Consider the following 10,742-nt stretch of genomic DNA (forward strand, 5'->3'; position numbering starts at 1 on the left):
AGGGAGATTTAGGTTGGAGATCAACCATTGGACATAAATTGAGGACCATAAATTTGGATGATTTTTATAGAAAACCATTCAAATGAAACCTATACTCACCATTGTCTTTTTCCTTTTAAAATGAAGTACAGTAGATTTTCTTTATTATCATCTGGTGCTTTTTTTTGAAACACTTCCTCTCTGTTCCTTGGGTGTACTTTAAACTCCCCATTGTTCCAGCATTGTTTGCGCCGTGAATAACAGTTTTGATCGAAGTCATTATTTTTTCCATCAGTTTGACGGTGATTACTCCATAATACTCCTAAAAGAGCATGTCATTCTTGGGGGCTAGTTCCCTAAATTAGCATAGGATTGGAGGTGGCGTGCTTGAAGAACCTAAACCCCGGTTTAGGTGGAGCTAATTCCGGGTTACCGTTTCTACACACTTTTGATAACTGATGAGATGCTCCGCGTAATCGCTCGCACGCATCAATCGGCCGCCGTCGGGGCAACTCCGGCCGGATCCTCTCTGCGCGGCCGCGCGTCCAGTTTTTCTCCCAGCTCCATCGTCATCAGCACTCGAGTAGGCGGCCACAGAGGAGCGTGTACCTAGACGCGCCGCGGCGGATCCAGATTCCAGAGCCCCGGGTGACGTGGGCAGGGGCCGGAGCAAAGGAGTGACGACCGAGTCCACCGACGCCTCCTGCTTCGTCTCGTCCGGTGCTGCTGATAAGCAGTGACGCAGCAGGAGCAGGGAGCTGCGGTGTGGCCACACGCAGACCTCACTCGCCGCGCCTTTTTTTTAGGTGGGATCCGCTTCTAGATCAGCCAGCCGAGTGAAACGCTTTTCTCTGGGAAGGGAAGGGAAAGAGTATTAATATAGTGTCTGATTGGCTAGCCGTATGAATATAGTATGTTTCGTATCAGTGATTTAGCTCTTAGCAAGTACATACAAGACTATTTTGTTGGTTAGATGTATATATTCACAATTTTGTTGGTTAGATTTATATATTGAGACATGATAAGTTAACAAGTTGATTAGATGCCCACACTATGTAGCAGATTTAAAAAAACAGATATAAAGTAGTTTGATTGGTTGCTTGTATGGTGAGAATGCCTTTACCGTCTCTTAACCAAATGTTGACAGGTAATTTTAGAAAAACAAACATGAGCTGAACAAGAAGATTTGCAAAAGGGCGCGTAAGAGAGAAACAAGAAGAGGTGAGAGGTTAGGGGACAAACGAAGAAATCATAGAGTACAACAAAGCTCTTTTCCTTCATGGCCTCACCTCGGAGGAGACAAGGTTAGGAGAGGAGGAACTGAATGAGTATTGCGGCAGCGGTGAGGGTAAGTAGAAGGGAAGGGGTTGGGCGCGAACATGCGTGGTAACCATAATAATTCCCGCGCTAGCCTGTCTTGCATGCACCAGGCCAAATATTTTGGTGCTCGATGCATCGCGCAAGCCAGGCCCTACGGAAACGGCCAAGTTTCTCATTTCCCTAGAGCCAGACAAAAGAGACCCTTTTGCACTCTGTAAGCCAAGCTGAGATTTCAATGAAAGAACCAAATAGCATCACCTTGCATCTCATGGGTTTGGCTGGGCCAAAAACAGGCAACTAATGACGCCTATAGTGTCAAACACGGCGAGGTGAGACTTGAGCGAAGGTTGGAGGCATCGGTTACGGCCCAAACTGGTTTACTACTTCATCTTGGCTCATCCCTCACTCTAGAGGCAACCATCCATGAGCATAAGTGGTACCGAGAATTCACGGATGAAGCGGAGAAATTGTACTTGAGCATGTATGATGCTAATTGTGATCGCAACTGAGGCAACACACACGTGAACGGAAACACTAACTCCACACCTTTCCTAATTTGTGCCCAACAATTTGTTTGCCACATCGTAGGCAAGGTTTAGATAATAGATGATTCTATGGCATCACTATTAAAAAAAACCACATTACTAGATTAAGAAGCTATGTTGAAATGTGTTATGGCTTAGCATTTATGATGAGTGTAATTGACAAACTCTTTTTCCTTGAGTTGAAATGCAGGTTTTTGGATTGCATGAGCATGTCTAATTGTTGCAATGTATGATTTTGTATGAAATGAAATATGGTGCATGTAATGCATGGAGATGGTTATGTGACTAATCGAAGTTTATGAAAGACCATGGATGTTATATATGAAATTGAAGAAATGTGTTTTCTTATCTCATGATATGTAGGTCGATGGAGGACCAGGACTAAACAGAGATGCTTAGGGCTGGACGATCGAGATATTGGGTGAAGTCATAGGTGACCAACACAGTATACATGGAGATGTCAAGAAGCACCGGATGGTTGACCAAGACGATGGATTGACCAAGTCAAAGGAAATAAGGGTTAGTTAAAGTGTTGAGGCTGTTCGTTGGAGCGGAAGCGGGAGAGACTTGCTGACATGAAGGATCATGGGATGAAGTGACACGCATCAAGATCGAGAAGACTTGCTTCAGGTGGAAGCAAGTGGGAAGTCACGCTTTGAGAAGCGTGTAGGACGATTTGGCGGTTTAGCCTCAAAACAGCAGGCGATGGATAGTGGTGCATGTTGAACCATTGTGAAGCTTACATCAAGGTGAAACTATGTTGTGAAGGTCTCGACAACATTCAGGCGAAGGAAAAAGAGTTGGACGAAAACACCCTTATGGAAGGTATGTGTGTGTTGATGTAGGGACATTTTGGGGATGTCAAAATGTTGAACAGGATAAGGTGAGGGGACTGGTTGTGTTACCCATTTGAGGCCTCCATTTGTGGTGTGGAGTTAGGATTTGAGAGAGTTAAGGAATGAGAAAGAGAGAAAGAGAAGAGATGGCTTTTTGTGCTTGAGCTTGTTGTCATCCTGGGCTTGGAGTGTGCTAAGGAGTGGTTGTAATCAACATCTATCTAAGTGCAATACATAGTCAAATTCTTCCATCCTATTACCTCCATGTATTGCTTGTTCATTTCTATGTGCATGAGTTGATTTCTTGCTATCGACGATTGGTGAACTGCTGATCTAACAAACTTGTTGAAGAATTGTATGATGCTTTGAGTAGATGAATCACAAGGGGAATACATACGCCTTGTTTGTCTTATATTAATCTAAGATGGTTACAAAGGAGGGTGTAGCTAGCCTAGATGGATCTAAACTTAGTTGGTGACTATCTCCTTGACTTGTGTTGGCTCCTACTGACTTGTTTCGGCTTGTCCTCACTAGGACCCCTTGGCTCTGTATATATATGGGGGTATCGTATGTCCTCTGAACTCCTCCTTCATATTCTTGGAGATAAACCTTCTCGGTTACAGGACGCCTTATATATCTACGAGTAGTTTTCTTTTTTTTAGGGATCCCTTTCCTAGAGATAAATATATGCCCCAAGAATTACAAAAAACCCTAGGGCACCCGGATATAATAACTATCCATTATTCATCGTCAAGTCCCCCATCAGTATGTGAAATAAAGCTTCGATAGTTCAAGTACATAGATGGCAAAGATAAGCTTTTTATCTGATCGTATCATTGAATAGACTCGGGTTTCTGATTAGGATGAGGCATCTAACTGAATTCCCTGGGTTCTCATATCACCTACTCGAGATTCTGAATGCCACCAAGTTCTCAAGAGAGTAATGGATTCTTTGTCGTATCTGGGTAGGTTTTCTAATTGCCCAAAAAATCATCTCGTCCTTGCCAAGTATAGGGGAGATATAACTCATCGCTCGCTAGGCTGGGAAGTTGAACCATTGCAACGGAAAGTTTGCATGGTGGTGAAAAAGATTCTCTATCATGAATGCAAAGGGATCGTCGTTCCATCCTTTCGACTGCTCCCATGCACTGAAAAACTACGGGTAAACAACTGCACCAAAGTCTGCCTCTTTGTCCACGTCAATCAGTTGAAAATGCATAGCCTTTATGAACAAGCGTTGCTTGAGTGTATGTGATTAATGTTTGGAGATAGAGCATTGTGTTTCTTGACCTATTGGCCTATATAAACCCTTGAGTGCTAGAGCTTGGATGCATCAAACTTGATTATGGATCCTCCTCCTTCGCCTGAATATACTCTTTCATCTCCTGACTATTCCCCATCCTCCCTCGAATACACACCCCTTACTCCGCCATCATCTCCTATTGAATCTGATTTGGTGATGGAGGTTATCAACATCTCCTCTGACGAAGAGGCTGAAGAGAGGGTGGTGACTCGCGGCATCCTTGCTAAAGTTGGTAAGCCTCCAACACCTCATGTCCAAGATAAGGTGGACTGAGACCTTTTGGAGGCAGAAATAGAAGAGGAAGAAACAGTGGCTGAGGCAGAGAAGAGGGAATTCTGGTAGTGTCTCCATTAAAGATGGCAAGACGACCATTGCTTCATCCTCTCTGTCCTCGTGCTATTCCGGCGAGGGTGGTCAGAGAGAGTAGCTAAGGCAACGGTCCTGACGATGACAGGTGGGAACCAATACCTCTCCCAAACCGTCGTCATAAAGCATCAACCAACGGTGGGGAGTCAATGCCTCTCCTAAATTGTTGTTGTCTGAGATGTCAGTGATCTCGAGCTGCGACACCGGCAAGTTCAACCAGGAGTTGGAGCGCTACTGAACTTGACCTCTCATTGGGCAAGAGGGTTAGGGAAGTCTCTCCTTCCTCTTCACTGGGTAGCTTTTTAGGACTTTTTGTAATCATCTCTCCCTTAGCTTATCTATAAAAGAGATCAAAGAATCTTGTTAAATAGGAAATTCCTATTTCTAGTAGAATACATGTGTATGACTATGAACCTTATTTTGAGTACAAGGAAGTTTTAAAAAGTGTCTGGCATTTCATTCGGATAGTTTTGAGGTTTGTGAAATTTCTTGTCAGGATGTTTGCCATGACGACCTTGGGTTCGACTTCAAGTAGAAAACGTCAAGTTTTCAAGCACTTGGGGACCCAATAAGGTTCTCCGCAGTCCCTAAAAGAAAATTTCTTCCCTCTCATTAGGAAAAAGATATGCGTGATAAGTTTTGTACTCCTAGTATATATAAAGCCCTCGACTGGTTATTGGGGAAGGATTCCAGGATAGGTAGTCCAAAAAATTGAGTGTGCGCATAGGTATAAGTTCCCGAATTGCGGCTTATCTCAATTTTTTTGAAGGTATTCATTTGAGAATAGGAGAGAAAATTAATAATATGATACAATATTACAAAATATATTCTAAGTACTTACACATAGAACTTACGAAGCTGGTCGATATTCCAAGAATTTTAAGAACTTTACCATGCTCCATAGCTAACCTATACGACCTTGGTCAATTGGATTCGACCACCCTATAAGGGTCTTCCCACTTTAGAGACGGTTTTTTGCTATTTTTCTGGCTTTGAATGAGTCATAAAACCAGATCTCTAGGTTCGAAAGATCTTTGGTAGATGTTTCGGTCATGGTAGCGCCGGAGAGCTTGCTAGTACTGCGGTGATCTTATCAACACTTATGTCCTTTTCTCCTCGAGAACATTGAGGTCATCTTGTATTCTCATGATTTTGTCCTTATTAGCATATAGTTCTACTTTGGGGAGATTTGATCTTTACTTCACATGGCAGCATTGCTTTGTGGGAGTGCCACGAACGCAAAGCAGGCTGTAGTGTCGAGTTCCTCATAGTAATCGATGAACACCGCGCTGGAGAACTGAGTGCCATTGTCAATGATGATCCTACTTGGGATGTCGAATCTTGTAATGATGTTTTTCATGATAAAATTTCTTGGCTACCACCGATGTGATTTTTTTTACTATCTCAGCTTTAATATACTTGGTGAAAGTGTCAATTGTAACGAATAGAAACTTTAAGTCCCTGAGTGCTACTGGGAAGGCCCCAAGAATATCTAGGCCCCAAGTCGCGAATGACCATGACAAAGTAATCATTTGTAGAGCTTGAACGGGTTGATGTACTCTTCTACTGTGAAATTGATAACTTGTGCACTTTTTTACTAACTCGCTCGCATCATGGAGAGCCGTAGATAGAAACCTTATATTATTACCTTTCTGACCAGGGTTCGAAAGGAAGCGTGAGCTCCACACACCCTTTTATGGATTTCTTCGAGTAGCTCTCTACCCTGCTTCTGAGAGATACATTTCATGAGTACTCCGTGAGCGCCTTTTTGATATAAAACGCCATCCACCAAGGTATACATCTTGATCGATGGAAAATTTGCTCAGTTAGTGCATCATTCCCAGGCACAACTCGATCTTGAAGGTACTTGCAGATTGCGGTCATCCACGAAACTTAACTTCAATCCTTGGCCAGCCCCCGAGCTGGTTATAAGTCTCATAGACCACCACTCTTTCGGCTATGTCTTTTGATGATTTCACCGACGGCTTCAAGAGTTTCTCTATGAAAATCTCGAGTTGTTCTGGAGATTTTGAGGATGCCATGTGGGCAAGACTATCGACGGGGCAATTATTCTTTCTTGGGATATACTTGACCTCGAGTCCGATGAATTTTTTTCCAGCTTTCTCACCTCCACAAGGTAATTTGTCATGGTCTTATCTGAGGTTCGATACTTCTTGATAACTTGCTTCACCACCAACTGTGAATCCACTTTCATAAGCAGGCGGCGGATGCTAAGAGTAGAAGCTACTCAAAATTTAGAGAGCAGACCCTCATATTCGGTTATTCATGGCCAAAAAATTGATCTGCAAAGCATATTACAGGCTTTCTCCTGTTGGAGAGATTAGTATAATCCTAACCCCCGCGCCTTGAAGCGTGAGTGATTCGTCAAAGAAAAAAGTCCATACATCTAATAAGTTGCCACTGTCATCTTGGAGTTGATCTGGTTCTATCCATTTGGCCACGCAGTCAGCGAGTGCTTGTGACTTGATTGCCGTTCGAGGTACGAAACGGACATCAAATTCTCCGAGTTGAACTGGCCACTTGGAGATTTCGTCGATTGCATCTCTGTTATGCAGAATCTCGCCCAGTGGGAATATTGATTGTATGATGACCTTGTGAGCTAGGAAGTAATATCGTAACTTATGAGAGGCCATCAATACAGCATATAATAGCTTCTGCACCTGCGGATAGCGTTCTTTAGGACCGTGGAGCACTTCACTAATGTAGTACACCGGTCACTGGCTTTTCTCTCATTTGTCTTGCACTTCTCTTTCCACCACCAATACCCCACTTACAACACGTGGTCCAGCCACGATGTATAAGAACAAATCTTCATTAGGGTTGGGAGCGACAAGCACAGGAGGGGAAGAAAGATACCTCTTTAAATTATTGAATGCCTCATCTACTTATTTTGACAATTCAAACTTGTCATGTTATCTTAACAAGTTGAAGAAGGGAAGTCCTCGATCTCCGTGCAGGGAAATAAACCGACTAAGGGCTGCTATGCATCCGGTTAGTCTCTAAACTTCTCGGACTAACTTAGGGGGTTGCATCTCTTCAATAGCTTTGATCTTCTCGGGATTGATTTCTATTCCCCTGTAAGACACTAGATATCCGAGCAATTTCCCTGCATTAACTCCAAATTGCGCACTTCTCTGGGTTCAACATGACTCCATTCTTGTGCAAATTATTGAACATTTCTTATAGATCAGAGATGAGATCTTCCTTCTTTATAGTTTTGATGATGAGATCATTGACTTAGGCCTCTACATTCCGGCTAATCTGATCATGGAGTGTTATTTGCATTCCTCGTTGGTTTGTGGCACCAGCATTCTTCAATCCGAAGGGCATCTTAACATAGCAATAGACTCCAAACGGAGTAATAAAAGAGGTTTTCTCCACATTCTCTAGATGCATGCTAATCTGGTGATAACCAGAATAAGCATCAAGAAGGTTTAGATAGTCACAGCCAGAGGTGGAGTCAATTATCTGATCAATTTGTGGTAGAGGAAAAGTGTCCTTAGGGTATTTTTTATTGAGATTTGTGAAGTCAACACACATTCGCCATTTGACTTTTTGTCCATGACAGGGTTTGCAAGCCACTCTGGGTGATCCACCTCTCAAATAAGACCTGCCTCGGTAAGCCTTTTGATTTCCTCTTTAATGGTTTCTTTTTTATCAGGTGCGGACCATTAGAGTTTCTATTTGACCAGTTTTGCATCAGGCTAAATAGCCAGTTTGTGCCCAATCACGTCCCTGGGGATCCCATGCATGTTTGACAGTTGCCAAGCAAACATGTCGGCGTTTGCCTGGAGGAGGTGATGAGCGCAAGCTCCTATTTGGGATCCAGGTTAGAGCCTATCCGAACGGTCTTGGATGCCTCAGTTGGATCCAAATGAACTGCTTTGACTTCGCCATTAGACCGCACGACAGCCTTAGGCCTCGAGTTTTTTTATCTCCTTCTCGGGTTGATACTACGTGGCCATGTCTAGACTCCGTTTGTCATAGTGTAAGCCTACTTTCATGCAGCCCTGGATGTTGATGACTCCCTTGAGTCACAGGATCTTCACGCACTGATAAGCATAATGCGTGGCTGCCATGAATTTGGCAAGTGTAGGTCTTCCTAGGATAGAATTGTATGCCGTCTCAAAGTCAACCACGTCAAACAGAACTTTTTCTGCCTAAAAATTGTCATGTTTCCCGAAGGTAACAGGTAGCGAAGATTAGGGTACTATACCATGGAAGGCTTTAGTAAACGGCCTGGTAGCAGACCGAGAGATCTGCATACTTTCGAGTGCTTTAGTGAAGAGGATGTTCAGTTAACTCCCTCTATCGATAAGGACTCAGGTAACCCTGCTATTATTTATAGGATCAACCACTATCAGGAAGCGCCTTGGACGTACGAAGTTATCAGGGTAGTCTTCTTGGCCGAAGGAGATTTCAGTGTCCAACAACTTTACGAACTGACAACCCTTAGGAATGGTGGCTAGGACTTCTCAGGATACCGTCTTGTACTGTAGTTTGGACTCGTAGGACGCAGAACCATCGAAGATTTGGTCTATCATCCTCTCACCTAGCTATAAAGACATCGGGTCCGTATCGTCCTCACTGTCATCCGAGTCAGAGTCTCTGCTTTGGGTCACATCCTTGATCTTCTTTCTCTTGGCTGATTTTTCAACTTCCACCTTGACCAACTTTTTCCAAAGGCGACACTCATAGACGTTGTGGTAGTCGGTTTGGAGGAAGTCGCACCAAGGCTTTCCGTCTTGTTCGCCAAAGCTTGGTGTAAAGATTCTACCTTGGGAAGGACTGAAGCACTAGTAGGGACAGGCATCAAGCAGATTTGCAAAAACTTCATTAGATTTAGCTTTCTTACACTTACCTCTCTTGGTGTTTTTTTTGTGCTTGCTCTATACCTTGTCGCCGCCAAGCCTAGGTTGAGGATATTTGATACTCTGAGTCTTTTCATTGACATAGAGAAGTGCATCCTCAGCCCTAGCAGACTTATCGATGATCTACATGAGCTCCTTAATCGTTTTGGGCTCCTTTCTAGCGATGTCTTCAACGCAACACTGGCTTTTAACCTCTTGAATGAACGCTTGGATGACATCATAGTCGATAATCTTGGGGATGGTATTCTGGGTATTGCTAGAGTGGTGCACGAACTCGCAAAAGGTTTTATTCCCTATCTGCTCACACAATGGTGGGGATTGTTTTTCGTGCCAGGACGAATGTACATACCCTAGAAGTTTATCTCGAAATATGTCGCAAAGCTGCTCCCAGGAGTAGATTGTCTCTGATGATAGATTGGTTAACCATGTCCTAACTATCATTTCAAGGGTTGTAGGGAGGTAATTCGCCCTTACCTTCTTGTCGCCACCAGCCGCCTAGATGGTCGTGGTATAGATCCGAAGAAACTTAACAAGATTTATACTTCCATTGTATTTCTCGATCGTCCCGGGGTAGAACCCTACTGGCTAGCTTACGTTTTGTAGATCTGGAGAGAAGGCCAGGCATTCGTTGATGGTGCATTACTTGGTTCCAGCATCCCCGAGAGTCTTTCCTATGTTGATCGGAGAGTGGTCCCAATTTGATTGATGTCGTGAAGTTCCCCGATTAGATCGGTGAGGGGTAGATGAAGCCTCTTCTAAAGCCCCCAGGCATCTTCGCCAGTCGTCAATGACCTGACGCAAGTCGTTGATCGGCTGACCTTTGATTGGTAAGGTCTAGTGACGATTGTTTGCCCGATTGTCATCCTGTGAAGCCTTGTTCCTATGGTTACACCTCTCCGCATCCGATGTGTCTTGTAATAGGAGATTGCCTGGTCTGCTCCGATTAGTACTATTTCCGACTAGGGCCAGATGAGAGTTCTCGACCTGAAGGATGATCTCCTTTGTTAAGTTGACCGCCGAATTCATCCTATCCTTACCAGCTGGGGTAGCCAGATTTGTGGTCGGAGGGCACATGATGGCTCTTGTAGAAGGAGGATCCTCTTAGCAGTTGTGGACTTAAAGCGGTCAGCCCCTACTGATGTTCGGAGATGGTAAGACCGGGGCCCCGTTATGGACCGAGGGGGGGGGGGGGTGGTGTGACCACCTAAAGCTGACCATTGCCTCCCATCGGGGCCGAAGGACCTTGGTCGTTTGTAGGGTCATCATGATGATGATGACCCAGATCATCACCTCTGTTTCCAATAGCGAAAACTTCTCGAGGGTAATCTCTGCTAGAGGAGGTGTCTAGATTCATCATGGATGTTTCATCGGATTGCTCTGGGTTGATATCTTGACAATCCGTGTTATCAAAAACTGTGGGGATTGATCTCGACTTGCTATGAATTGTACATTCATGATTGTCTTGGTAGTCGAGTGATTTGAACTTGATGCCGTAATTTTT

The sequence above is a fragment of the Phragmites australis genome, chromosome 5 (assembly GCF_958298935.1).
Source record: "Phragmites australis chromosome 5, lpPhrAust1.1, whole genome shotgun sequence".
Taxonomy (NCBI): domain Eukaryota; kingdom Viridiplantae; phylum Streptophyta; class Magnoliopsida; order Poales; family Poaceae; genus Phragmites; species Phragmites australis.